General features: G+C 43.0%; 1 long non-coding RNA gene across 1 annotated transcript; it reads right to left on the reverse strand.

Annotated features, from left to right (window-relative positions):
* Window positions 1-1,175: 1,175 nt before the first annotated feature.
* LOC139372903 (uncharacterized) lies at window positions 1,176-23,273 on the reverse strand. The gene is made up of 3 exons (XR_011627493.1): window positions 22,945-23,273; window positions 4,212-4,366; window positions 1,176-3,865 (listed from the first exon to the last, which is right to left on the reverse strand). It is a non-coding gene; the product is annotated as an uncharacterized lncRNA (long non-coding RNA).
* Window positions 23,274-24,117: the final 844 nt, after the last annotated feature.

Consider the following 24,117-nt stretch of genomic DNA (forward strand, 5'->3'; position numbering starts at 1 on the left):
AAAGACAACTATCTAATTATGACATTATTTTCCAAACTCACTTTAAATACATTAACTCATTTGGCGGCCGGTCTGGGAAGCGATGGTCTCCAGTCGGAGGACTGTCCACCAAGATAGGGGTCGGGAAAACACTGTCCTCCTCCTCATGCTCCCCCTCCATCTGCGTGGGTGCTGGAACCCCACTGGGTGCCAGACCGCTGCTCTCTATGGAGGCTGCGCCTGACGGGGTTAGCAGAGTCTCCTCTGCGCTGCCCAGGTTTCCCTCGCTTTTCTCCTCAGACTTCCCGCTTTCGAAACAACTGAAGCGATTCCCCCCCAAAGCGGACTTCTCCGTCACCTCCATGTGGATGAGTGGGGAAACAGGGCTCATCTGCTTCCTTTTCACCGAGCACTTTCTCCTCTCTCTCACCGTTGTCCAGCTCTCGGTAGCCGCGGGCGCGGTGGGCTCTCCCTTCTCCTCCTCCACTTGCTTATTCCAACTTCTGTCCGCTTCTCTTCTCTCGTGAGATGATGATGGCGTCTCACTCCCGCTCTCCTCTGACTCTCGCAGTTCTCTCTCCATCACTATCTCATCCACAACCTCCTCAATGGCGCGTAGTTCCATGCCTTCTCCCTCATCTGGTCTTTTCCCGCCTTCAGCTCTTTTCCCGCTCACCGCTCTGGCGTAAGAGGGGACTGCCTTCGGGCAGTGACGGAACAGGTGGTCCTCTGAGTTACACAGACTGCAGCGCTTTGGCACCGTGCAATCCCTCATTGTGTGTCCAATAATTCCACAGTTTCTGCACCTTGTCTGTGTGCAGGCATCCGCGAGGTGCCCGTACGTGCTACACTTCCTGCAGAAACGAGGCTGTCCAGCATACATGAGGTAGCCCCTGTCAGCACCGATGGAAAACGAAGCGGGAGGATGGCGGTATCCATCATGGCCGCTCTCGTCTTCCTTTAGCAGCACACGAAACTGCCTCTTCCCTGTCCAGATGCCTAGGGCGTCCTTAATGTCTCTCACTCCTGGCAAGATGGTCACATACCGGCTGAGGTAGCACACTAACGTTTCTTCAGTGACCCAGGGGTTGAACATGTGCACCGTTAGCACCCTCATATTGTGCCTGCACATGGACTCAACTTTAAAATCCACGAGGGCGGATGCTGTCGCGTTCGCCCGAAAGAGCCCCTTTACTTCCTCCAGCCGGGTGATGGTGTAGAACGACACATCGTAAAACTTCTCGGGTGTGTTCTGTTGCAGGCAGTGCACATCGTCTGCTGTCAGGCGTAGAGGTCCAAACAGCACTTCCTTTCCAAAACGAACTCTCTCCATCAAATTTTCCTTTCCTGTCCAATTAAAACGAAGCGTATTCTTCAGTCCAGCAGCCGCTGACTGTGACGTGGCCGATGACGACATCGCACCACTTTGAAGATCCCGCGAGAAATACAGTCGATCCTGCTCTTGATCTTAGCCAAAAGGCCGAGAAGCGATACCCACAATGGTTTCGGGAGAAAGTGGCCGTTCTCCGACACGTCAAATTCGACGATTTTTACACCAAAATGAGCTCTGTATACTATTTTCCCCCATAAAAAAAGATGATGCTTTAAATAAATGGCCGCATGGATTGCGAGTTGATCACCAGGTTTGACTGTTACAAAGTAACACAGTTGAAGGTTCTAAAGTCATGTGGTCATCCGCCCTCCAATCAGAAATGAGAGAATGCGTTGTTAAATTAAAACCATATTAACAGCTTAATTGGAATAATAACATATCACGGGTGGGGGTGGAGAGAAACAATTTGGAGATAATATAGACATACAATTAGATCTTGTATCAAATATCTCTGGTAGCGTTTCTGCCACAACGGAACTGAAGCAATTTGTCCACTTGATGGCGCCAGAGTTCCACCGACCGTTGCTTTTTCCAAGCTGTCCCGTGTGGTACATCAAACTGCATGACTTCAATACATCAACGCAAGAAATGTGAACAATAATAATAGCCTATGTATTTTTTTCTTCTGTTGAGCGTTGTAGGATAAGGCCATTGTGAGGAGGCCTTCATAAAGTTGCCCTCCTAAATTACTAGAGGACAAACTTCAAAGATGTCCATCCATGGCACTGGACTGAAGTGAGAGCTTAGGCCAGAGCGGTCCTGGCCTATGGTCCTGGCTGCCTAAATGTTTCCTCCTCATAATAAAGGTGGCACTTTTGAGGCTTACTTTTACATTTAGGCTTACTCAGTCACTACAAGAAATGTCATCTCATGGTGGTAAAATTCCATTTTGGAAATGAAATGGTTGTGCTTTTTGTATTGTTCTGACTTCATGGGGCCTACTGGAATGAATGGGCTGCTTATTCTGTAACATTACTTGATGCTGTGTGTGACTGCTGTCTCCTGGCTCTGTGTTTGACCAGAACCGTCTCTCCTTCAACGCCATGGAATGCACAGGTATTACGGTCGTTGTCCTTTCAGCCCCCCGAGTGTAACGGATGTGAAACGGCTAGCTAGTTACCGGTGTTCGCGGTTCATTCGGTGACGTCACTTGCTCTGAGACCTTGAAGTAGTGGTTCCCCTTGCTCTGCAAGGGCCGCGGCTTTTGTGGAGCGATGGGTAACGATGCTTCGTGGGTGACTGTTGATGTGTGCAGAGGGTCCCTGGTTCACGCCTGGGTATGGGCGAGGGGACAGATCAAAGTTATACCGTTACATTGATGCTGTTGACCCGGATCACTGGTTATTTTGGATATTTCACTTAGGGGTGTACTCACTTTTGTTGCCAGCGGTTTAGACATTAATGGCTGTGTGTTGAGTTATTTTGAGGGGACAGCAAATTTACACTGTTATACAAGCTGTACACTCACTACTTTACATTGTAGCAAAGTGTCATTTCTTCAGTGTTGTCACATGAAAAGATATACTCAAATATTTACAGAAATGTGAGGGGTGTACTTACTCTTGTGACATACATACAGACATACATACATACATTACATAAGTTTGGGGTCACTTAGAAATGATTGTTTTTGAAAGAAAAAGCTAATTTAGTCCATTAAGGGGATAGCCGTTTTTCCAATTTTCACCTAAAATGACAAACCAAAATCTGCCTGTAGCTCAGGACCTGAAGCAAGGATATGCATATTCTTGATACCATTTGAAAGGAAACACTTTGAAGTTTGTGGAAATGTGAATTGAATGTAGGAGAGTATAATAGATCTGGTAGCAGAAAAGAAAAAAACAACTGTTTGTATTGTTTTGTACCACCATCTTTGAAATGCAACAGAAAGGTCTCAAATCTAGTCACGACTCTGGTTGTAATTTAGATGTGTCCACAAGAGGGCAGCAGTGTATGTGCAAAGTTTCAGACTGATAACTGGAACTCTAATAAGCAAGTTGCATGAAATGTACTATGAAGTCACCCAGGTGTCCTTCACGATTTGCCCAAATGTACCCAAGTGGCCTCCAAGTGGTCGAATTGGTAAATTGATACATTTTCAAGAATATAAAACTATAGAAAATATAAAAAAATGCTATGCCCATAAAAAATACAAGTTTACACACTCCCAGGAATGTCAAAACATTTTGGATCATTTGCTTCCCTACATAAAATGTGCTAACAGGAGACCAGACAAGAATGCTGATCCAATGTCTCCAAACACAGAGGTGTTCTCTACCTCCCTCCCTACCTACCTCCTTTTCTCCCTCCTTCCAGAATGAGAGGTAAAATGTTATCACCTGTAGTATCTCAGGGGGCTGTTCTCCATGCCCTCTTTCATCCAGGACGTCCTCAGCAGGAGCGGACCCTGTCCCATTTTCCAGAGTGGAGAACCGACGCATCCCGATTGGTGCTCTTCATAGCGCTGGTTCTACGGCCCGTCTCATCGAATGGCTGCAAGGAGAGATGGGGAACACCTCATAAATATTACCAGAATGAACTTAGGTTGAATCCAAAATGGCACCCTATTCCACAATATAAAGATAAGAGTACCATTACAGACAGTCTTTCCTCACCCCCAGCCAGCCCCTCTCCAAACACATAGGTGAAATATTTAAGATAATGACCAAGTTAGCAGCCAACACTGATCTAATTTCATAAGGTACACAAACAAAGTTTTAAAAAATGTAATTAAAATAACAAAATGTACACATTATTTACAATGACTGTACTTACAACACGCCCTAAACACAAGATTGTGCTGCTGGTCCCAAGTCTTTTTCTGCTGTAAAGCACTTACCATCCTCTACTTGTAGGCTGGCTGGGTATTCACACCTCTTGATGGCCGGGCGGGGGTTTGTTGTGGAGCCAGAGAGAGCAGCAGTCACTCTAAGTGGGGGATGGAGGACTTGAATGTGGTCTCTTTGTAGTCAGTCTTTATCACTAAAGCAAAATCTGTAAGAACTCAAGTTTATTACTTATTATATTGAACCTTTATTTTAGCAATACATCAAATATACAACAACACATCTATAAACATATATTATATTGAGTGGAGAACACTGTAGTGAAGGTTGTGTACCAATTTATTTACTTTTAAAATGAACCTTTATTTAAATTAGGCAAGTCAGTACAAATAATTATTTACAATGACGCCTACCCCGGCCAAACCCGGACGACGCTGGGACAATTGTTCGCCGCCCTATGGGACTCCCAATCACGGCCGGATGTGATGCAGCCTGGAATCGAACCAGGTACTGCAGTGTGTTAGACCACTGCGCCAGTCGGGTGCCCAAAGTGTATTGTATGTTGACTTTGACATTTAAAAAAAAATTATTTTACCTTTATTTAACTAGGCAAGTCAGTTAAGAACAAATTCTTATTTTCAATGACGGCCTAGGAACAGTGGGTTAACTGCCTGTTCAGGGGCAGAACGACAGATTTGTAACCTTTCGGTTACTAGTCCAACGCCCTAACCACTAGGCTACCCTGCCGCCCCACATGTTGTGGCTTTAGGATTTACAATATAAAATAATATAAATAGAAAGACTTGTATTTCACTTACCAGTCTAATATAACGTCAGCATCCTCTCCTTTAGCTGTTGTCTATTACCTTTTATTACCAGTCTAATGTAACGTCATCATCCTCTCCTTTAGCTGTTGTCTATATTACCTTTTATTACCAGTCTAATGTAACGTCATCATCCTCTCCTTTAGCTGTTGTCTATTACCTTTTATTACCAGTCTAATGTAACGTCATCATCCTCTCCTTTAGCTGTTGTCTATATTACCTTTTATTACCAGTCTAATGTAACGTCATCATCCTCTCCTTTAGCTGTTGTCTATATTACCTTTTATTACCAGTCTAATGTAACGTCATCATCCTCTCCTTTAGCTGTTGTCTATTACCTTTTATTACCAGTCTAATGTAACGTCATCATCCTCTCCTTTAGCTGTTGTCTATATTACCTTTTATTACCAGTCTAATGTAACGTCATCATCCTCTCCTTTAGCTGTTGTCTATATTACCTTTTATTACCAGTCTAATGTAACGCCATCATCCTCTCCTTTAGCTGTTGTCTATTACCTTTTTCTGCAACAATATCGTCCAAAATCTGTATACTTGGACTTTGATTTAGCTTTTCCAGTATTAGTAGCCATATTGTAAGTTCAACATTTGCAAAACACCGTTTTCATAACTCAGATCTGCGTAACGCGACAGAAATTGTCCGACAGATACAGGGTTTCCTCATACTACCGTAAAGCCCAGCTCATTGGCTATCAAGCCCGATTGGTGCTCATTTGACAACGTTAAAGTCAATTAAGTGAAACGACAGATTTTTTATGGAATGTCTTCATAGGCCTACAGATGCCCATTATTTTTTTTATTTCACCTTTATTTAACCAGGTAGGCAAGTTGAGAACAAGTTCTCATTTACAATTGCGACCTGGCCAAGATAAAGCAAAGCAGTTCGACACATACAACGACACAGAGTTACACATGGAGTAAAACAAACATGCAGTCAATAATACAGTAGAAACAAGTCTATATACGATGTGAGCAAATGAGGTGAGATAAGGGAGGTAAAGGCAAAAAAAAGGCCATGGTGGCAAAGTAAATACAATATAGCAAGTAAAACACTGGAATGGTAGATTTGCAGTGGAAGAATGTGCAAAGTAGAAATAAAAATAATGGGCTGCAAAGGAGCAAAATAAATAAATAAAATAAATACAGTAGGGAAAGAGGTAGTTGTTGGGCTAAATTATAGGTGGGCTATGTACAGGTGCAGTAATCTGTGAGCTGCTCTGACAGTTGGTGCTTAAATCTAGTGAGGGAGATAAGTGTTTCCAGTTTCAGAGATTTTTGTAGTTCGTTCCAGTCATTGGCAGCAGAGAACTGGAAGGAGAGGCGGCCAAAGAAAGAATTGGTTTTGTGGGTGACCAGAGAGATATACCTGCTGGAGCGCGTGCTACAGGTGGGTGATGCTATAGTGACCAGTGAGCTGAGATAAGGGGGGACTTTACCTAGCAGGGTCTTGTAGATGACATGGAGCCAGTGGGTTTGGCGACGAGTATGAAGCGAGGGCCAGCCAACGAAAGCGTACAGGTCGCAATGGTGGGTAGTATATGGGGCTTTGGTGACAAAACAGATTGCACTGTGATAGACTGCATCCAATTTGTTGAGTAGGGTATTTGAGGCTATTTTGTAAATGACATCGCCGAAGTCGAGGATTGGTAGGATGGTCAGTTTTACAAGGGTATGTTTGGCAGCGTGAGTGAAGGATGCTTTGTTGCGAAACAGGAAGCCAATTCTAGATTGGAGATGTTTGATGTGGGTCTGGAAGGAGAGTTTACAGTCTAACCAGACACCTAGGTATTTGTAGTTGTCCACGTATTCTAAGTCAGAGCCATCCGGAGTAGTGATGTTGGACAGGCGGGCAGGTGCAGGCAGCGATCGGTTGAAGAGCATGCATTTAGTTTTACTTGTATTTAAGAGCAATTGGAGGCCACGGAAGGAGAGTTGTATGGCATTGAAGCTTGCCTGGAGGGTTGTTAACACAGTGTCCAAAGAAGGGCCAGAAGTATACAGAATGGTGTCGTCTGCGTAGATGTGGATCAGAGACTCACCAGCAGCAAGATTATCAGCAACCATCACTCCTGTGTTCCAGCGGCACGTTGTTAGCTACTCCAGGTTTATAATTTTAAAAGACAAATTGATCATTAGAAAACCATTTTGCAATTATGTTAACACAGCTGAACTGTTGTTCTGATTAAAGAAGCAATAAAATTGTCCTTCAGACTAGTTGAGTATCTGGAGCATCAGCATTTGTGGGTTTGATTACAGGCTCAAAATGCCTAGGAAAAAAATAACTTTCTTCTGAAACATGTCACTATTCTTGTTCTGAGAAATGAAGGCTATTCCATGTGAGAAATTACCAAGAAACTGAAGATCTCGTACAACGATCTCGTACTACTCCCTTCACAGAACAGTGCAAACTGGCTCTAACCAGAAAAGAAAGATGAGTGGGAGGCCCCGGTGCACAACTGAGCAAGAGGACACGTACATTAGTGTCTAGTTTGAGAAACAGACGCCTCACAAGTCCTCAACTGGCAGCTTCAATAAATAGTACCTGCAAAACACCAGTCTCAACGTCAACAGTGAAGAGGCGACTCTGGTATGCTGGCCTTCTAGGCAGAGTTGCAAAGAAAAAGCCATATCTCAGACTGGCCAATGAAGGATTAAGATGGGCAAAAGAACACAGACACTGGACAGAGAAACTCTGCCTAGAAGGCCAGCATCCCGGAGTCGCCTCTTCACTGTTTAGACTCATGTTTTGCGGGTACTATTTAATGAAGCTGCCAGTTGAGGACGTGAGGCGTCTGTTGACCTGGGCTCAAACAAGGTTCAGAATGTCCGCTGACTACCCTTCTATATAGCAAACCCTTAAGTTTATCCATTTTCATCTCACATGATTTTACATACATTTTTCAATGTTTATCATTTCAATAGCTCCTTGGTAATGTGACCTACTGGCCTCAAACTACTTTCAGAATGTCCGCTGACTGGCCGAGACGGGCACCGCGAGGCATCCAGTGCGTTAACGCGACTGATCCCGGAGAAGCTGGCTGGAGCCCCAGGGAGAGTTCTCTTTTCTTTGTGAAGGCCTAGAGGCCAGGAGTCAGAGGTCACCAGGTCAATGGGGGCCTGTCTGGAGGTCAGGAAGGCCCCAAGGAGAAGGCCCAAGTGAATTGGTGTGTGAGTGACACTGTCCTTCAGGGGGGCAGAACAGGCAAATTAATGTAACATTGTGTGAGATGAAAATGGACAAACAAAAGGATGTGTAATGTGTAGGCCCACTGAGTGGACATTCTGAAACTTGTTTGAAGTCAGGTCACATGACCATGGAGCTATTGAAATTCAAATGTAACAAAAATTCTGTACTTTGTTTACGCTGACTAACTAATTCAACTATAGGAATACAAAATGCGGCTCACATTTCCACGTTTATTAGCTTTGAAAAGCAAATAAATGTCCAAATTGTGAAAATAAAACCTGTGCAATGTTGTGCGCAATTATTCCAACTTCATGACACTTATTTGGAGTCTGTGGCAAGTGGTTTGAAAGCTCGAATATCCAACCTGAAACTGGCTTTACCCCGGTCTCCTTAAGTAGGGTTTTCAGCTGTTACATTTGCCCATATTTGGCTCTGTGTAAACTACAATTCCGACGCTGTGTTTTAACGTTGAGAAATCTAAATAATCATCGCTTTCAAAACATATGCTGGTAGAGAGCATCCTAACGTTCAATATGACAGTCTGGTATGGTAATCTGAGCTGGTAGAGAGCATCCTAACGTTCAATATGACAGTCTGGTATGGTAATCTGAGCTGGTAGAGAGCATCCTAACATTCAATATGACAGTCTGGTATGGTAATCTGAGCTGGTAGAGAGCATCCTAACGTTCAATATGACAGTCTGGTATGGTAATCTGAGCTGGTAGAGAGCATCCTAACGTTCAATATGACAGTCTGGTATGGTAATCTGAGCTGGTAGAGAGCATCCTAACGTTCAATATGACAGTCTGGTATGGTAATCTGAGCTGGTAGAGAGCATCCTAACGTTCAATATGACAGTCTGGTATGGTAATCTGAGCTGGTAGAGAGCATCCTAACGTTCAATATGACAGTCTGGTATGGTAATCTGAGCTGGTAGAGAGCATCCTAACGTTCAATATGACAGTCTGGTATGGTAATCTGAGCTGGTAGAGAGCATCCTAACGTTCAATATGACAGTCTGGTATGGTAATCTGAGCTGGTAGAGAGCATCCTAACGTTCAATATGACAGTCTGGTATGGTAATCTGAGCTGGTAGAGAGCATCCTCACGTTCAATATGACAGTCTGGTATGGTAATCTGAGCTGGTAGAGAGCATCCTAACGTTCAATATGACAGTCTGGTATGGTAATCTGAGCTGGTAGAGAGCATCCTAACGTTCAATATGACAGTATGGTAATCTGAGCTGGTAGAGAGCATCCTAACGTTCAATATGACAGTCTGGTATGGTAATCTGAGCTGGTAGAGAGCATCCTAACGTTCAATATGACAGTCTGGTATGGTAATCTGAGCTGGTAGAGAGCATCCTAACGTTCAATATGACAGTATGGTATGGTAATCTGAGCTGGTAGAGAGCATCCTAACGTTCAATATGACAGTCTGGTAATCTGAGCTGGTAGAGAGCATCCTAACGTTCAATATGACAGTCTGGTAATCTGAGCTGGTAGAGAGCATCCTAACATTCAATATGACAGTCTGGTATGGTAATCTGAGCTGGTAGAGAGCATCCTAACGTTCAATATGACAGTCTGGTATGGTAATCTGAGCTGGTAGAGAGCATCCTAACGTTCAATATGACAGTCTGGTATGGTAATCTGAGCTGGTAGAGAGCATCCTAACGTTCAATATGACAGTCTGGTATGGTAATCTGAGCTGGTAGAGAGCATCCTAACGTTCAATATGACAGTCTGGTATGGTAATCTGAGCTGGTAGAGAGCATCCTCACGTTCAATATGACAGTCTGGTATGGTAATCTGAGCTGGTAGAGAGCATCCTCACGTTCAATATGACAGTCTGGTATGGTAATCTGAGCTGGTAGAGAGCATCCTCACGTTCAATATGACAGTCTGGTATGGTAATCTGAGCTGGTAGAGAGCATCCTAACATTCAATATGACAGTATGGTAATCTGAGCTGGTAGAGAGCATCCTAACGTTCAATATGACAGTCTGGTATGGTAATCTGAGCTGGTAGAGAGCATCCTAACGTTCAATATGACAGTCTGGTATGGTAATCTGAGCTGGTAGAGAGCATCCTAATGTTCAATATGACAGTATGGTAATCTGAGCTGGTAGAGAGCATCCTAACGTTCAATATGACAGTCTGGTATGGTAATCTGAGCTGGTAGAGAGCATCCTAACGTTCAATATGACAGTCTGGTATGGTAATCTGAGCTGGCAGAGAGCATCCTCAAATTCAATATGACAGTCTGGTATGGTAATCTGAGCTGTCAGAGAGCATCCTAACGTTCAATCTGACAGTCTGGTAATCTGAGCTGGTAGAGAGCATCCTCACGTTCAATATGACAGTCTGGTATGGTAATCTGAGCTGGTAGAGAGCATCCTAACGTTCAATATGACAGTCTGGTATGGTAATCTGAGCTGGTAGAGAGCATCCTAACGTTCAATATGACAGTCTGGTATGGTAATCTGAGCTGGTAGAGAGCATCCTCACGTTCAATATGACAGTCTGGTATGGTAATCTGAGCTGGTAGAGAGCATCCTCACGTTCAATATGACAGTCTGGTATGGTAATCTGAGCTGGTAGAGAGCATCCTAACATTCAATATGACAGTCTGGTATGGTAATCTGAGCTGGTAGAGAGCATCCTAACATTCAATATGACAGTCTGGTATGGTAATCTGAGCTGGTAGAGAGCATCCTAACGTTCAATATGACAGTCTGGTATGGTAATCTGAGCTGGTAGAGAGCATCCTCAAATTCAATATGACAGTATGGTAATCTGAGCTGGTAGAGAGCATCCTAACATTCAATATGACAGTATGGTAATCTGAGCTGGTAGAGAGCATCCTAACGTTCAATATGACAGTCTGGTATGGTAATCTGAGCTGGTAGAGAGCATCCTAACGTTCAATATGACAGTCTGGTATGGTAATCTGAGCTGGTAGAGAGCATCCTAACGTTCAATATGACAGTATGGTATGGTAATCTGAGTTGATAGAGAGCATTCTCACGTTCAATATGACAGTCTGGTATGGTAATCTGAGCTGGTAGAGAGCATCCTAACGTTCAATATGACAGTCTGGTATGGTAATCTGAGTTGGTAGAGAGCATCCTAACGTTCAATATGACAGTATGGTAATCTGAGCTGGTAGAGAGCATCCTAACATTCAATATGACATTCTGGTATGGTAATCTGAGCTGGTAGAGAGCATCCTAACGTTCAATATGACAGTCTGGTATGGTAATCTGAGCTGGTAGAGAGCATCCTAACGTTCAATATGACAGTCTGGTATGGTAATCTGAGCTGGTAGAGAGCATCCTAACGTTCAATATGATAGTCTGGTATGGTAATCTGAGCTGGTAGAGAGCATCCTAACGTTCAATATGACAGTCTGGTATGGTAATCTGAGCTGGTAGAGAGCATCCTAACGTTCAATATGACAGTCTGGTATGGTAATCTGAGCTGGTAGAGAGCATCCTAACGTTCAATATGACAGTCTGGTATGGTAATCTGAGCTGGTAGAGAGCATCCTCACGTTCAATATGACAGTCTGGTATGGTAATCTGAGCTGGTAGAGAGCATCCTCACGTTCAATATGACAGTCTGGTATGGTAATCTGAGCTGGTAGAGAGCTTCCTAACGTTCAATATGACAGTCTGGTATGGTAATCTGAGCTGGTAGAGAGCATCCTAACGTTCAATATGACAGTATGGTAATCTGAGCTGGTAGAGAGCATCCTAACGTTCAATATGACAGTCTGGTATGGTAATCTGAGCTGGTAGAGAGCATCCTCACGTTCAATATGACAGTCTGGTAATCTGAGCTGGTAGAGAGCATCCTAACGTTCAATATGACAGTCTGGTATGGTAATCTGAGCTGGTAGAGAGCATCCTAACGTTCAATATGACAGTATGGTATGGTAATCTGAGCTGGTAGAGAGCATCCTAACGTTCAATATGACAGTCTGGTAATCTGAGCTGGTAGAGAGCATCCTAACGTTCAATATGACAGTCTGGTAATCTGAGCTGGTAGAGAGCATCCTAACATTCAATATGACAGTCTGGTATGGTAATCTGAGCTGGTAGAGAGCATCCTAACGTTCAATATGACAGTCTGGTATGGTAATCTGAGCTGGTAGAGAGCATCATAACGTTCAATATGACAGTCTGGTATGGTAATCTGAGCTGGTAGAGAGCATCCTAACGTTCAATATGACAGTCTGGTATGGTAATCTGAGCTGGTAGAGAGCATCCTAACGTTCAATATGACAGTCTGGTATGGTAATCTGAGCTGGTAGAGAGCATCCTCACGTTCAATATGACAGTCTGGTATGGTAATCTGAGCTGGTAGAGACCATCCTCACGTTCAATATGACAGTCTGGTATGGTAATCTGAGCTGGTAGAGAGCATCCTCACGTTCAATATGACAGTCTGGTATGGTAATCTGAGCTGGTAGAGAGCATCCTAACGTTCAATATGACAGTCTGGTATGGTAATCTGAGCTGGTAGAGAGCATCCTAACGTTCAATATGACAGTCTGGTATGGTAATCTGAGCTGGCAGAGAGCATCCTCAAATTCAATATGACAGTCTGGTATGGTAATCTGAGCTGTCAGAGAGCATCCTAACCTTCAATCTGACAGTCTGGTAATCTGAGCTGGTAGAGAGCATCCTCACGTTCAATATGACAGTCTGGTATGGTAATCTGAGCTGGTAGAGAGCATCCTAACGTTCAATATGACAGTCTGGTATGGTAATCTGAGCTGGTAGAGAGCATCCTAACGTTCAATATGACAGTCTGGTATGGTAATCTGAGCTGGTAGAGAGCATCCTCACGTTCAATATGACAGTCTGGTATGGTAATCTGAGCTGGTAGAGAGCATCCTAACGTTCAATATGACAGTATGGTAATCGGAGCTGGTAGAGAGCATCCTAACGTTCAATATGACAGTCTGGTATGGTAATCTGAGCTGGTAGAGAGCATCATAACGTTCAATATGACAGTCTGGTATGGTAATCTGAGCTGGTAGAGAGCATCCTAACGTTCAATATGACAGTATGGTAATCTGAGCTGGTAGAGAGCATCCTAACGTTCAATATGACAGTCTGGTATGGTAATCTGAGCTGGTAGAGAGCATCCTAACGTTCAATATGACAGTCTGGTATGGTAATCTGAGCTGGCAGAGAGCATCCTCAAATTCAATATGACAGTCTGGTATGGTAATCTGAGCTGTCAGAGAGCATCCTAACGTTCAATATGACAGTCTGGTAATCTGAGCTGGTAGAGAGCATCCTCACGTTCAATATGACAGTCTGGTATGGTAATCTGAGCTGGTAGAGAGCATCCTAACGTTCAATATGACAGTCTGGTATGGTAATCTGAGCTGGTAGAGAGCATCCTAATGTTCAATATGACAGTCTGGTATGGTAATCTGAGCTGGTAGAGAGCATCCTAACATTCAATATGACAGTCTGGTATGGTAATCTGAGCTGGTAGAGAGCATCCTAACATTCAATATGACAGTCTGGTATGGTAATCTGAGCTGGTAGAGAGCATCCTAACGTTCAATATGACAGTCTGGTATGGTAATCTGAGCTGGTAGAGAGCATCCTCAAATTCAATATGACAGTATGGTAATCTGAGCTGGTAGAGAGCATCCTAACATTCAATATGACAGTATGGTAATCTGAGCTGGTAGAGAGCATCCTAACGTTCAATATGACAGTCTGGTATGGTAATCTGAGCTGGTAGAGAGCATCCTAACGTTCAATATGACAGTCTGGTATGGTAATCTGAGCTGGTAGAGAGCATCCTAACGTTCAATATGACAGTATGGTATGGTAATCTGAGCTGGTAGAGAGCATTCTCACGTTCAATATGACAGTCTGGTATGGTAATCTGAGCTGGTAGAGAGCATCCTAACGTTCAATATGACAGTCTGGTATGGTAATCTGAGCTGGTAGAGAGCATCCTCACGTTCAATATGACAGTATGGTAATCTGAGCTGGTAGAGAGCATCCTAACGTTCAATATGACAGTATGGTAATCTGAGCTGGTAGAGAGCATCCTAACGTTCAATATGACAGTCTGGTATGGTAATCTGAGCTGGTAGAGAGCATCCTAAAGTTCAATATGACAGTATGGTAATCTGAGCTGGTAGAGAGCATCCTAACGTTCAACATGACAGTCTGGTATGGTAATCTGAGCTGGTAGAGAGCATCCTAACGTTCAATATGACAGTCTGGTATGGTAATCTGAGCTGGTAGAGAGCATCCTAACGTTCAATATGACAGTCTGGTATGGTAATCTGAGTTTGTAGAGAGCATCCTAACGTTCAATATGACAGTCTGGTATGGTAATCTGAGCTGGTAGAGAGCATCCTCACGTTCAATATGACAGTCTGGTATGGTAATCTGAGCTGGTAGAGAGCATCCTAACGTTCAATATGACAGTATGGTAATCTGAGCTGGTAGAGAGCATCCTAACGTTCAATATGACAGTCTGGTATGGTAATGTGAGCTGGTAGAGAGCATCCTCACGTTCAATATGACAGTCTGGTATGGTAATCTGAGCTGGTAGAGAGCATCCTAACGTTCAATATGACAGTCTGGTATGGTAATCTGAGCTGGTAGAGAGCATCCTAACGTTCAATATGACAGTCTGGTATGGTAATCTGAGCTGGTAGAGAGCATCCTAACGTTCAATATGACAGTCTGGTATGGTAATCTGAGCTGGTAGAGAGCATCCTCACGTTCAATATGACAGTCTGGTATGGTAATCTGAGCTGGTAGAGAGCATCCTCACGTTCAATATGACAGTCTGGTATGGTAATCTGAGCTGGTAGAGAGCATCCTAACGTTCAATATGACAGTCTGGTATGGTAATCTGAGCTGGTAGAGAGCATCCTAACGTTCAATATGACAGTATGGTAATCTGAGCTGGTAGAGAGCATCCTAACGTTCAATATGACAGTCTGGTATGGTAATCTGAGCTGGTAGAGAGCATCCTCACGTTCAATATGACAGTCTGGTATGGTAATCTGAGCTGGTAGAGAGCATCCTAACGTTCAATATGACAGTCTGGTATGGTAATCTGAGCTGGTAGAGAGCATCCTAACGTTCAATATGACAGTATGGTATGGTAATCTGAGCTGGTAGAGAGCATCCTAACGTTCAATATGACAGTCTGGTAATCTGAGCTGGTAGAGAGCATCCTAACGTTCAATATGACAGTCTGGTAATCTGAGCTGGTAGAGAGCATCCTAACATTCAATATGACAGTCTGGTATGGTAATCTGAGCTGGTAGAGAGCATCCTAACGTTCAATATGACAGTCTGGTATGGTAATCTGAGCTGGTAGAGAGCATCATAACGTTCAATATGACAGTCTGGTATGGTAATCTGAGCTGGTAGAGAGCATCCTAACGTTCAATATGACAGTCTGGTATGGTAATCTGAGCTGGTAGAGAGCATCCTAACGTTCAATATGACAGTCTGGTATGGTAATCTGAGCTGGTAGAGAGCATCCTCACGTTCAATATGACAGTCTGGTATGGTAATCTGAGCTGGTAGAGACCATCCTCACGTTCAATATGACAGTCTGGTATGGTAATCTGAGCTGGTAGAGAGCATCCTCACGTTCAATATGACAGTCTGGTATGGTAATCTGAGCTGGTAGAGAGCATCCTAACGTTCAATATGACAGTCTGGTATGGTAATCTGAGCTGGTAGAGAGCATCCTAACGTTCAATATGACAGTCTGGTATGGTAATCTGAGCTGGCAGAGAGCATCCTCAAATTCAATATGACAGTCTGGTATGGTAATCTGAGCTGTCAGAGAGCATCCTAACCTTCAATCTGACAGTCTGGTAATCTGAGCTGGTAGAGAGCATCCTCACGTTCAATATGACAGTCTGGTATGGTAATCTGAGCTGGTAGAGAGCATCCTAACGTTCAATATGACAGTCTGGTATGGTAATCTGAGCTGGTAGAGAGCATCCTAACGTTCAATATGACAGTCTGGTATGGTAATCTGAGCTGGTAGAGAGCATCCTCACGTTCAATATGACAGTCTGGTATGGTAATCTGAGCTGGTAGAGAGCATCCTAACGTTCAATATGACAGTATGGTAATCGGAGCTGGTAGAGAGCATCCTAACGTTCAATATGACAGTCTGGTATGGTAATCTGAGCTGGTAGAGAGCATCATAACGTTCAATATGACAGTCTGGTATGGTAATCTGAGCTGGTAGAGAGCATCCTAACGTTCAATATGACAGTATGGTAATCTGAGCTGGTAGAGAGCATCCTAACGTTCAATATGACAGTCTGGTATGGTAATCTGAGCTGGTAGAGAGCATCCTAACGTTCAATATGACAGTCTGGTATGGTAATCTGAGCTGGCAGAGAGCATCCTCAAATTCAATATGACAGTCTGGTATGGTAATCTGAGCTGTCAGAGAGCATCCTAACGTTCAATATGACAGTCTGGTAATCTGAGCTGGTAGAGAGCATCCTCACGTTCAATATGACAGTCTGGTATGGTAATCTGAGCTGGTAGAGAGCATCCTAACGTTCAATATGACAGTCTGGTATGGTAATCTGAGCTGGTAGAGAGCATCCTAATGTTCAATATGACAGTCTGGTATGGTAATCTGAGCTGGTAGAGAGCATCCTCACGTTCAATATGACAGTCTGGTATGGTAATCTGAGCTGGTAGAGAGCATCCTCACGTTCAATATGACAGTCTGGTATGGTAATCTGAGCTGGTAGAGAGCATCCTAACATTCAATATGACAGTCTGGTATGGTAATCTGAGCTGGTAGAGAGCATCCTAACATTCAATATGACAGTCTGGTATGGTAATCTGAGCTGGTAGAGAGCATCCTAACGTTCAATATGACAGTCTGGTATGGTAATCTGAGCTGGTAGAGAGCATCCTCAAATTCAATATGACAGTATGGTAATCTGAGCTGGTAGAGAGCATCCTAACATTCAATATGACAGTATGGTAATCTGAGCTGGTAGAGAGCATCCTAACGTTCAATATGACAGTCTGGTATGGTAATCTGAGCTGGTAGAGAGCATCCTAACGTTCAATATGACAGTCTGGTATGGTAATCTGAGCTGGTAGAGAGCATCCTAACGTTCAATATGACAGTATGGTATGGTAATCTGAGCTGGTAGAGAGCATTCTCACGTTCAATATGACAGTCTGGTATGGTAATCTGAGCTGGTAGAGAGCATCCTAACGTTCAATATGACAGTCTGGTATGGTAATCTGAGCTGGTAGAGAGCATCCTCACGTTCAATATGACAGTATGGTAATCTGAGCTGGTAGAGAGCATCCTAACGTTCAATATGACAGTATGGTAATCTGAGCTGGTAGAGAGCATCCTAAAGTTCAATATGACAGTATGGTAATCTGAGCTGGTAGAGAGCATCCTAACGTTCAACATGACAGTCTGGTATGGTAATCTGAGTTGGTAGAGAGCATCCTAACGTTCAATATGACAGTCTGGTATGGTAATCTGAGCTGGTAGAGAGCATCCTAACGTTCAATATGACAGTCTGGTATGGTAATCTGAGCTTGTAGAGAGCATCCTAACGTTCAATATGACAGTCTGGTATGGTAATCTGAGCTGGTAGAGAGCATCCTAACGTTCAATATGACAGTCTGGTATGGTAATCTGAGCTGGTAGAGAGCATCCTAACGTTCAATATGACAGTATGGTAATCTGAGCTGGTAGAGAGCATCCTAACGTTCAATATGACAGTCTGGTATGGTAATGTGAGCTGGTAGAGAGCATCCTCACGTTCAATATGACAGTCTGGTATGGTAATCTGAGCTGGTAGAGAGCATCCTAACGTTCAATATGACAGTCTGGTATGGTAATCTGAGCTGGTAGAGAGCATCCTAACGTTCAATATGACAGTCTGGTATGGTAATCTGAGCTGGTAGAGAGCATCCTAACGTTCAATATGACAGTATGGTAATCTGAGCTGGTAGAGAGCATCCTAACGTTCAATATGACATTCTGGTATAGTAATCTGAGCTGGTAGAGAGCATCCTAACGTTCAATATGACATTCTGGTATGGTAATCTGAGCTGGTAGAGAGCATCCTAACGTTCAATATGACATTCTGGTATGGTAATGTGAGCTGGTAGAGAGCATCCTAACGTTCAATATGACAGTCTGGTATGGTAATCTGAGCTGGTAGAGAGCATCCTAACGTTCAATATGACAGTCTGGTAATCTGAGCTGGTAGAGAGCATCCTAACGTTCAATATGACAGTATGGTAATCTGAGCTGGTAGAGAGCATCCTAACGTTCAATATGACATTCTGGTATAGTAATCTGAGCTGGTAGAGAGCATCCTCACGTTCAATATGACAGTCTGGTATGGTAATCTGAGCTGGTAGAGAGCATCCTAACATTCAATATGACATTCTGGTAAGGTAATCTGAGCTGGTAGAGAGCATCCTCAAATTCAATATGACAGTCTGGTATAGTAATCTGAGCTGGTAGAGAGCATCCTCAAATTCAATATGACAGTCTGGTATGGTAATCTGAACTGGTAGAGAGCATCCTCAAATTCAAAATGACAGTCTGGTATGGTAATCTGAGCTGGTAGAGAGCATCCTCAAATTCAATATGACAGTCTGGTATGGTAATCTGAGTTGGTAGAGAGCATCCTCAAATTCAATATGACAGTCTGGTATGGTAATCTGAGCTGGTAGAGAGCATCCTAACGTTCAATATGACAGTCTGGTATGGTAATCTGAGCTGGTAGAGAGCATCCTAACGTTCAATATGACAGTCTGGTATGGTAATCTGAGCTGGTAGAGAGCATCCTAACGTTCAATATGACAGTATGGTAATCTGAGCTGGTAGAGAGCATCCTAACGTTCAATATGACAGTCTGGTATGGTAATCTGAGCTGGTAGAGAGCATCCTCAAATTCAATATGACAGACTGGTATGGTAATCTGAGCTGGTAGAGAGCATCCTCAAATTCAATATGACAGTCTGGTAATCTGAGCTGGTAGAGAGCATCCTAACGTTCAATATGACAGTATGGTAATCTGAGCTGGTAGAGAGCATCCTAACGTTCAATATGACAGTCTGGTATGGTAATCTGAGCTGGTAGAGAGCATCCTAACGTTCAATATGACAGTCTGGTATGGTAATCTGAGCTGGTAGAGAGCATCCTAACGTTCAATATGACAGTCTGGTATGGTAATCTGAGCTGGTAGAGAGCATCCTAACGTTCAATATGACAGTATGGTAATCTGAGCTGGTAGAGAGCATCCTAACGTTCAATATGACAGTCTGGTATGGTAATGTGAGCTGGTAGAGAGCATCCTCACGTTCAATATGACAGTCTGGTATGGTAATCTGAGCTGGTAGAGAGCATCCTAACGTTCAATATGACAGTCTGGTATGGTAATCTGAGCTGGTAGAGAGCATCCTAACGTTCAATATGACAGTCTGGTATGGTAATCTGAGCTGGTAGAGAGCATCCTAACGTTCAATATGACAGTATGGTAATCTGAGCTGGTAGAGAGCATCCTAACGTTCAATATGACATTCTGGTATGGTAATCTGAGCTGATAGAGAGCATCCTAACGTTCAATATGACATTCTGGTATGGTAATCTGAGCTGGTAGAGAGCATCCTAACGTTCAATATGACATTCTGGTATGGTAATCTGAGCTGGTAGAGAGCATCCTAACGTTCAATATGACAGTCTGGTATGGTAATCTGAGCTGGTAGAGAGCATCCTAACGTTCAATATGACAGTCTGGTAATCTGAGCTGGTAGAGAGCATCCTAACGTTCAATATGACAGTATGGTAATCTGAGCTGGTAGAGAGCATCCTAACGTTCAATATGACATTCTGGTATAGTAATCTGAGCTGGTAGAGAGCATCCTCACGTTCAATATGACAGTCTGGTATGGTAATCTGAGCTGGTAGAGAGCATCCTAACATTCAATATGACATTCTGGTAAGGTAATCTGAGCTGGTAGAGAGCATCCTCAAATTCAATATGACAGTCTGGTATAGTAATCTGAGCTGGTAGAGAGCATCCTCAAATTCAATATGACAGTCTGGTATGGTAATCTGAGCTGGTAGAGAGCATCCTCAAATTCAATATGACAGTCTGGTATAGTAATCTGAGCTGGTAGAGAGCATCCTCAAATTCAAAATGACAGTCTGGTATGGTAATCTGAGCTGGTAGAGAGCATCCTCAAATTCAATATGACAGTCTGGTATGGTAATCTGAGTTGGTAGAGAGCATCCTCAAATTCAATATGACAGTCTGGTATGGTAATCTGAGCTGGTAGAGAGCATCCTAACGTTCAATATGACAGTCTGGTATGGTAATCTGAGCTGGTAGAGAGCATCCTAACGTTCAATATGACAGTCTGGTATGGTAATCTGAGCTGGTAGAGAGCATCCTAACGTTCAATATGACAGTATGGTAATCTGAGCTGGTAGAGAGCATCCTAACGTTCAATATGACAGTCTGGTATGGTAATCTGAGCTGGTAGAGAGCATCCTCAAATTCAATATGACAGACTGGTATGGTAATCTGAGCTGGTAGAGAGCATCCTCAAATTCAATATGACAGTCTGGTAATCTGAGCTGGTAGAGAGCATCCTAACGTTCAATATGACAGTATGGTAATCTGAGCTGGTAGAGAGCATCCTAACGTTCAATATGACAGTCTGGTATGGTAATCTGAGCTGGTAGAGAGCATCCTCACGTTCAATATGACAGTCTGGTATGGTAATCTGAGCTGGTAGAGAGCATCCTAACGTTAAATATGACAGTCTGGTATGGTAATCTGAGCTGGCAGAGAGCATCCTCAAATTCAATATGACAGTCTGGTATGGTAATCTGAGCTGGTAGAGAGCATCCTCAAATTCAATATGACAGTATGGTAATCTGAGCTGGTAGAGAGCATCCTAACGTTCAATATGACATTCTGGTATGGTAATCTGAGCTGGTAGAGAGCATCCTAACGTTCAATATGACAGTCTGGTATGGTAATCTGAGCTCGTAGAGAGCATCCTAACGTTCAATATGACAGTCTGGTATGGTAATCTGAGCTGGTAGAGAGCATCCTAACGTTCAATATGACAGTATGGTATGAGTGTGAGGCGCAACAGCAAACTGACCAGACTAGTAAACACAGCCAGCAAAGCAATTGGTCGACCACAGGTACATTTGAGCAGTCTGTTCCACAATGCAACCAAAAAGGCGGCACTGGCTGTCGTTGGCGACCCCTCCCACCGTCTACACCCGCAGTTCGAGAGGTTTCCCTTCAGTCTGACGGTTAAGAACGCCCATCGCCAAGAAGAACGTGTTCAAACATTCATTCGTTCCTTGTGTAACCGATTTGAAATGGCTAGCTAGTTAGCGGGGTGCGCGCTAATAGCGTTTCAATTGGTGGCGTGACTCGCTCTGAGACCTTGAAGTAGTTGTTTCCCTTGCTCTGCAAGGGCCACTGCTTTTGTGGAGCAATGCTTCGTGGGAGGCAGTTGTAGGTGCGTGCAGAGGATCCCTGGTTCGAGCTCAGGTAGGGACGAGGAGAGGGACAGAAGCAATACACTTGTGCTGTTGGACTACTAAATGCAAAGTAAATTGTATCGGTATATTAACTTATCTATCTAGTGCAGTTGGAACAGTAGTCGTTGTAAGTGAATGTATGTCCTCTAAGTTGATAGTGTTTGCAACATGATGGACTGACTGGTTTAAATATGATGTATGTTATTATTTTAATGAAGGTGATTTCAAAGAAAAATTGGACAATAAAGTTTTATTCTATTCTAATAGTGTTTTGCTCCACCACGAGCCACCAGAACAGCTTCAATGCGCTATGGCATAGATTCAACAAGTGTCTGGAACTTCACATGTTTTTGGGGGGGGCCCATACTGCTAAGCAAGGATGAGGAAGTGATTCGCTGGTTGGGGTAAGGTTCTCAAAAACACGTGAAATCACAAAAAATGTTTGAACCCTTTTATAAAATTACATTTACATAAAAAAATAGTGAAATAGGACACTTCTCCTTTAATGGGAGAAGGTTTCACATGTCTTTTATAATTTTTTATTTAACCAGGCAAGTCAGTTAAGAACAAATTCTTATTTTCAATGACGGCCTAGGAACAGTGGGTTAACAGCCTGTTCAGGGGCAGAACGACAGATTTGTACCTTGTCAGCTCGGGGGTTTGAACTTGCAACCTTCCCACCACTAGTCCAACACTCTAACCACTAGGCTACCCTGCTGCCAATAAGAGATTGTTTGAGCTACTACATTCAAAATGTGATAGGAACAACTGTCTGCGACAAATTAGTATTGGTATTATATCTCTAAATCAAACAGGCAAGGTGTGACTGAGTTGTTGTAAAACAGTAAACTTCTCATTTAACTTAGAACTACCCCTCCCAGATTCGGGAGAATTGTCATCAACTGACACTAATTAGCATAACGCAACTGACCAAAAATGCTACTAGAAAATATTCAGAAAATCACAAGTGAAATATAGTGAAACACATCTTAGCCTTTTGTTAAATCACCCTGTCATCTCAGATTTTGAAATTATGCTTTACAGCAAAAGCTAGACAAGCATTTGTGTAAGTTTATCGATAGCCTAGCATAGCATTATGTCCAGCTAGCAGCAGGCAACTTGGTCACGAAAATCAGAAAAGCAATCAAATTAAATCGTTTACCTTTGATGAACTTCAGATGTTTTCACTCACGAGACTCCCAGTTAGACAGCAAATGTTCATTTTGTCCCATAAAGATTATTTTCATAGCCGAAATACCTCATTTTGTTCTTCACGTTTGGTTGAGAAATCCACCGGAAACTGCGGTCACGACAACGCCGAAAAATATTCCAAATTAGACCCATAATATCGACAGAAACATGGCAAACGTTTTTTATAATCACTCCTCAAGGTGTTTTTCAAATATATATTCGATAATATATCAACCGGGGAAGTTGGCTTCCCAGTAGGAGCGAGAGGCACAATGGCCGCCTTTGTCTATTACGCACTTTTCACTCTGAGAGCCACCAGCTAGCTGACCGCTGACGCAATGTTGTCGTTCACGCTCATTTTTCAAAATAAAAAGCCTGAAACTATGTCTTGTGACACTAGACACATTAGGGAAGCCATAGAAAAAGGAATCTGGTTGATATCCCATTCACTGCTCAATAGGGACGCATAGGAACGCAGAAGTTTCTAAATAAGAGTCCCTTCCTGATTGGATTTTTCTCAGGCTTTCGCCTGCAATATCAGTTCTGTTATACTCACAGACAATATTTTTACAGTTTTGGAAATGCATATTCTAGCATCTTGTCCTGACAAAATAGCTTGTTTACTTTGGGAACGTTATTTTTCCAAAAATGAAAATAGTGCCCCCTAGTTTTTTTTGGGTATCCGTATATTGATATTTTCTGGCAACTTTTACTCCACTACATTCCTAAAGAATATATGTACTTTTTACTCCTATACATTTTCCCTGACACCCAAAAGCACTGGTTACATTACAAATGGTCAGGCAGGACAGCAATGTGGCCCAATGAACACGTTGTCATTTCTACTGCCTCTGAACTGGCGGGCTCACTAAACACAAATACTACATTTGTAAATTATGCCTGAGTGTTGGAAGGTGCCCCTGAAAACCGTAAATAAAAATACATTAAATAAAAATAAAAAACTGGAAAATCATGCCGTCTGGTTTGCTTAAAGATGCACTATGCAAACAAATCCTCAATTTCCTGGTTGCAAAATGTTCCGTTTGTGGCAAAACAAGCAATCATTGTGTAGAGAATCATTGTACCATCTAAACCGCTGTGAAATATATTTTCCATAACCAACTGGGGTATCTGGAGTGATCAG

Source organism: Oncorhynchus clarkii, chromosome 18, assembly GCF_045791955.1.
Source record: "Oncorhynchus clarkii lewisi isolate Uvic-CL-2024 chromosome 18, UVic_Ocla_1.0, whole genome shotgun sequence".
NCBI classification, from domain to species: domain Eukaryota; kingdom Metazoa; phylum Chordata; class Actinopteri; order Salmoniformes; family Salmonidae; genus Oncorhynchus; species Oncorhynchus clarkii.